Below are 6590 nucleotides of genomic sequence, written 5' to 3'. Positions count from 1 at the left end.
TTTTAGGTTTTATATTTTTAAAAAATTAAATAATTTTTTCTTAACACTACTATCAAAATTTCTCTTTTTCTATATATATTACTAAACAATTATTTAGAAATTCACTTTTCAACACAATTTAGAAGCAGACTCTTATTGATTTTATAGTTAGAAAAGTTATTTCAATTAATGCAATTGCTACGCAAAAATTAAAGCTAATTTCAAAAGAAGATAAAAAATACTCTTTTGAATTGATTTCTAAAAAATAACACTAATTTCGTTTAAATCTAAGAATTGATCATTCTATTGAATATCTAATATGAAATTCTTAAATTGACGGTTAAGTACCAAAATTTGAGTAAAAAATTATTGTGGGATCAAATTTAATAATCTAATGGGACAAATAAATATTATTATCATATATTACTAAAAAAATTCTAAATTATAGTGGGGGCACTTGCCCCCACAATGCTACACTTGGAACCATCCCTGATTACATTATTAAATTTATTGAAATAAATATAAGAAAATGGCACAATGGAACCACTGTTCATCATCTTCCTTCTCCAATTCCTTCGAACCCTAACACAGAGTGGAAAAAAAAACCAACCAAAGTTGCAATCAAACTCATAAGCCAATATCTCTCAATCCTGCTCCTACAACCCAATCAATGCCAAGGATAGGTCTTGGGTAATTAGATCCGAGGGGTGCCTCATCAATCGGTAACTTGAGCCAACTGGTTCGAGATTACCGATCGAAAACCCACCATCAAGAGTTCTCTTGAGACAAAGCATTTAGAAGCCCAAAGAGGCTTTGGTCATCGATGGCGAGGAACTCAAAATCATTAACTATGTGCTTGTGGTACGAACGTATCAAGGAGTGGTTCGGATAATTAGATCCGAGGGGTGCCTTATCACCCGGTAACTCGAGTCAACTGGCTCGAGATTACCAATCGAACGCCCACTATCAAGAGTTGCCTTGAGAACGGAACATTTAGAGTTGTCATCCCGAAAGCGCTTTGGTATAAAACAAGGATTAAAGATCAACATAAAAGAAGGATCTCATAATACTATCTAAGCCTTAACTCTCAGAAACCCTCCATTCCTAGGAATACAAGACTCATCAAAGATAAAGAGAATTCAAAATGATCACATGAGTTGTTAAACCCCACTACCTAGAAAGGCATGAACTTCAAGAAGGGGTTAACCTTACTCCATCTAATGCAATTCTTTTCTTTTTCATTTTCATTTGCTTGAGGACAAGCAAAGTATTAAATTTGATATTGTGATGCATTCACTTTTTTTGTGTTTTTTCTTCATAATTTTATTTAATTTACTAAGAATTCTTTTTGAATGATCGATGGTTTCATGGTTGAAATAAACATTACTTTGATTTAGTTAAATTTATTGATTACAAGAAACTTTGGAAGGAAAACAGCAAGAAACAGAGAAGAAAAGAGGATAGAAAGCATCAAATAGAATGCTCTCTGGAGTCTGGACTGAACAGAAAGCTTTCCGAATTAAACAGAAAGTCCACTAGACACAAAGTATTGGAAAGCAACCTTCATGTACTATTCATCGATTCGTGCCTATACTAAGTTCAAATTTCGTAAACCGAATAAAAGGACTGCATGGATCAATTTAAGAATTTATATATTTTTCTTATCTTTAAATAAGATTTGGAATAATAGGATTAAATTAAGAAGTTTAAAACTATTCATCCATCTGCGCCTGTCTTTATACAATTTGACACAAAATTATCTATTTTTAAAAACGGAATTAAAGTGTATTGATATTTTAGTAAATTTTAACTGTTGATCTTAATTATATATATTATATATATTTTTTATGTAACACCCTAATTACCCTAAGCTTTACCTCGCGCCGTAAAGCAAAGGTTAATCAAAGGTTACGACAAGTCTAAAGCTCATACGTATTTATATATAGAAATAAATAATAATTCTAGAAGCTGATGAAAAAATAAGCTCAAAAACAGAGTTCAAAAAGCGCAAAACATTCACACGATGCTACACTAATCGAGGCACAAGATATACGTACAGATATCAAGGCATATATAAAGATATATCAAAGTATAATAGTCATAAGGATCTAGCTGCCGCCCGCGAAATTTAAGCCAGCTAGTTATATACATACATACAGAGTTTTGAAAGTAAAACAGCTTATACAATATCTCTCTCAAAGTAAGCCTCTGAGGCATAGATAACTACAAAAGTGAGAGATCTACACAAAATAAACCAAAAGACTTCCAAAACATAGCAAGGATCCTTCGCTTTGTCACTGTCAAGAAACTCACCGAGGTGAGTTACGACCTGCATCTGAAAAACAACAATAGAATATGGTATGAGAACCAAAGGTTCTCATTATGTTAACAGTGCCAGTGATGTAAGATATAAGACTCTGGGACGCCAGAGGCAATCCTAGAACTTCATATCCACCACAAGATTCAAGCTTAAAATATAATTAAACTTTAAAACATTAACTTTAAAAACCACAATGAAAAGGATAATCTAACTTAGTGGATTTCTAATCTAACAATTCTCCACTGTCCCATAGCCTTCGCCAGCCTAATCGCCATGCGATCCATCGCCACCTCCTTCCGAACCTTCTCAATCCCAGCAGAATACATAGATAATAACAATGCAAGTAAAGCACAAGTATAAGCATATATATCAAGTAATTCAATAAGCATTTAGGCATGTTAAACACTTAGGCAAACAATACAAATCGACAAAGCAAACAAACAGATATAATATGCACATGATGAATGCTTGTCCTATTTGGCTATGATATCACATTGTCGGTTCAACTGCCAACCTGACACATCTCCATGGAGATGTCGCCTTTCGGTCACGAATAAAATGGTACCCCCTAGGGATATAGTGTCTGCGCACACTTTTATGATTCTGAAAGAATGCGAGCGGGATACTCTGCCACAGACCTCACATCTCAACGTAAGCGGGACTAACCACCGTCTTTACGCCGCCGCCGCGACCTCGACAGGCGGGATTAACCAAACCGTCCCTGCCAAGTGCATAGCGTCTCAACAAATCTCAGTTTAAAAATATTTCATCAGTGGTTTTCAAAAATTATTTATTTCAGTACTCAGTAGTTCACCACTTCCACAATTCGTACTATCAATCATCAATACAATGCTTCACCATTTCACTCAACCGAATCCGTCTTCAGTACTCTAGAAATCTAAGTCTCCATTTTCTAAATTCTTACAGAAATTCTCTGAAATAATTCACTAACTTATCTTTAGTATTATTAGATCCTAAGGATTAGATTGTACTCTTAAAACAGCATGGAAGGAAGTTTAAAAAGTTAAAGAACCATTGGAAACGAAGAAAAAGCATTTTTCCGAAAAACAGGGTCTATGCGTATACATGCATGCAACTTTTCCATTTCGCGTACGCATGCAAGCGTTCGCATATGCATACACCTCCAGGTTTTACCATTTTCGCGTACGCATACACATGTATGTGTACGCATGAGTGCCAAACAGAATGGCACGTATGTGTATGGGGTGTTTCGCATACGCATACACTCCCAGACTTAGAAAATTTTAAAAAGTTGCAGAAATCAGTTTTAAACCCTAAACTTTAAACGTTCATAACTTTCTCTACAAAAATTTATTTTCATCAAACTTTATATCAATTTAAATATCTTTTAATGAACTTTAATTTAAAATAAATTTCAACAAATTTTGAAAACGTAGGCTCAAGTTATGATCCGTCAAAATTTACTAAAAATTGGTTTTCACCAAATTTCACAACTAAACCAAACCAAAACTCTTACCAAATTTTTACTCACATTACATACTCTTCAACCCCAATAATCAGTTATATCACACTAAAACCATTTTTTTCAACCAACACACTCATCAATCATCATTCTATTCTTATCAATTATCCTAATCAACCTCATTCAATCTTATTACCAACCTTCAATACTATTTATTAACATCCACAACATAATTTATCAAAATAATCAAAATAATCAAATCATCATACATCATCATTCAATCAAATTCAACAACCAATTCAATCCCAACCTATCCTATGGGTCACTAGCCTAAGTGTCCAAAAATATTATATATTACATAGAGAAAACCGAAACCATACCTTAGCCGATTCTCAATATGTACAAAATCACTAATTGATCACACCAAGCTTAAACCAAGCCACCAATTTAACTCCAAATGCTCCCAAATATCCAATGAACATCCAACAAGCTCCAATATTCAAACTAACATAATACATTTCATAGAAATCAAAACTTAATACTCATAATATATCAATTTACAAGAGTTCTTAAAAAATCTTACCTTATGAACTAAAATTTGGGATAGAACCCAACAATCCCTCACTAATGGTTAATACCTAAACAACCAAAACACAAATTTCACTCAAAACCAAAACCCACAAATTCGAAATTTTTAGGACAGCAGAAAAGAGAAAAAATTTCGAAATCTTACCTACAAATGTTAGATGAGAGTAACGGACTCGGCAAGAGTTTCGCATAGCCGCTGACGGTACGCGAATCAGAGCACCGTAGCTCGAGATATGATGGATTGAAGAAGAGAGTGAATAATACCACTTCTTCCTCCTCTCTCTCACTTCTGCAGCTGCACTTAGTGTGTTTAGGTTGTGTTTGAGGCTGAATGGCTTTCATTTAAGCTTATATATATGTTGGGCTTGGTCCAACTCGTTAGTATTTTTGACAAATTTGACTCAATTTTAGGCCAAACCTTTAAAATTAGTGCCCGATTTTTAATTCTAAATGTTTCCTACTGTTTTTATTATTCTCGTTCAATACCGGACATACTTAAATCGGTACAGCCAATTAATTTACTAGTTTGCGTTTTTACGCAGTTTTTTGCAGAAAATTACGTTTTTCAATTCAAAAAAATCTACTGAGTCTAAATATCATATTTAAAATTTTTAATTAATATTCTAAATTTTTAAATCCTAATTTGAGTAATTTTAAATATTTAATTAAACAATTAATTAATTACAATTCTTATATTTTATAATTAAAATCAACTATTAAAAATTATTAAAACATCATTATATCAATATACTTAAACATTTTTATACGAACATTACTTTATCTTCTTCCAAAGCACGGAATAAAGAAACAAATTTATGCATGGCTTATTGGCACCTGCCACCTTATCATATCGTCATGACTCATGAGAGCGCAATCAAGTAATGAAATAAAATTTTAATCTATCTATCTAGAAGTATTTTAATTTCTCAAAATTTCTTGACTTCTTGAGATTAGAGAATTTGAAATTAAGGAATGCCTGGTAGCTTTTCGGGTAGAGACAAGAGGCATTTTCTTAGTGAGATGAATGATTGCTAATTTTGTCCAATCAATGGGGAAAAAGAAAGTCAGAAAAGATTATTCAAAGATCTCATTTTTCTTTTTTTGTATCTAATGATACATAGTAAATCAGAATTATCAATTGTGTATCCCATGACCTCATCTAAATTGAGTATACCAAAACACAAATAATGTTTGCATAACTTTTTAATTTATGCATTTTTTATATTTTTTATAGTATATGTAGAAGATAATTTTTTATTTTTATAGTTAATATTATCTTTTAATATCAAAAGTAAACGATATAAAAAATAAAAAAAATAGTATATATAATATTAAAATTTAATTTTAATATACTGTCAGTATAAAATAATTTTATACGTACATCTAATTATACAATATTATATTAGTAAAAATAACTAATTTTTATATTAATTATGTAAATAATCATCCAAAAAAAGATGTAATTACATAATTGTGTAATATATTTTATACTGCTAATATCAAAATTAAATTCATAATATTATTCATCCTCGTTATAAATAAAAAGTTAAAAACTGTTATAAGTATATTTATTATGAATATGTCCTAAACTGTAACTATAATTTAAATTTTAAGTAGACAATTATAAATATAATCTAGTTGAATTAACTAAGAGTTGGGTACTTACTACTTAGTTATAAATAGTAGTCCCTTGTTATATTTTGTGTACAACATCGATCATTAATAAAATCATATTTTATTTTTTCTATTCTCTTTTATTTTCCTTCTCTTTTCAAACTCTAATTTTTATTTTTATAACATGTTATTAGCACAAAATTCTACTATAAGACTAAGTAATTATCTTCTTCTTGTTATCCACTTTATTCTTCTCATTTTTTTTAAATCACAATGACCTCACAACATATTAAATTCCTCTTCCTTATTCTCAAACTTCATTGTTAATTTTTTTTTATACTTTCACGTTTTTTTTTTATATACCACACATAAACTATTTTATATCTATAACATTGCATCAATTTTTTTTTTTTATTATGCCTGACATGCTTTGCTTTACTATATGCATATCATGTACGCATTTATTATATGAAGTATATCCTGTAACATTAATTTATGTATTTTTATAGTAATTTTTACGAAAAAGCCGTATGCTTTCCTTCCTAATCCATGACATATACGCCATTTTTTTTTTCTTTTTTGTTTTCTTCGATTGCCTTTGAAAATTTTTCCGATCTTTTTTTATTTTTTTTCTTTTAGTTTGTT

The 6590-nt window shown here is 30.7% G+C and overlaps 1 long non-coding RNA gene across 2 annotated transcripts; it reads right to left on the bottom strand.

Moving 5' to 3' along the window:
* LOC110271172 lies at positions 2054-4654 on the bottom strand. 2 transcript variants are annotated; one of them, XR_002361568.1, is made up of 4 exons: positions 4477-4654; positions 4327-4381; positions 4124-4247; positions 2054-2601 (listed from the first exon to the last, which is right to left on the bottom strand). It is a non-coding gene; the product is annotated as an uncharacterized LOC110271172 (long non-coding RNA). The 2 variants fall into 2 exon arrangements; XR_002361569.1 differs by having other exon boundaries at positions 2054-2314; positions 4477-4640.

The sequence above is a fragment of the Arachis ipaensis genome, chromosome B04, assembly GCF_000816755.2.
Source record: "Arachis ipaensis cultivar K30076 chromosome B04, Araip1.1, whole genome shotgun sequence".
Classification (NCBI taxonomy): Eukaryota; Viridiplantae; Streptophyta; class Magnoliopsida; order Fabales; family Fabaceae; genus Arachis; species Arachis ipaensis.
The sequence above is the reverse complement of the archived record's forward strand: the minus strand, read 5'-3'. Positions and strand labels throughout refer to the sequence as shown.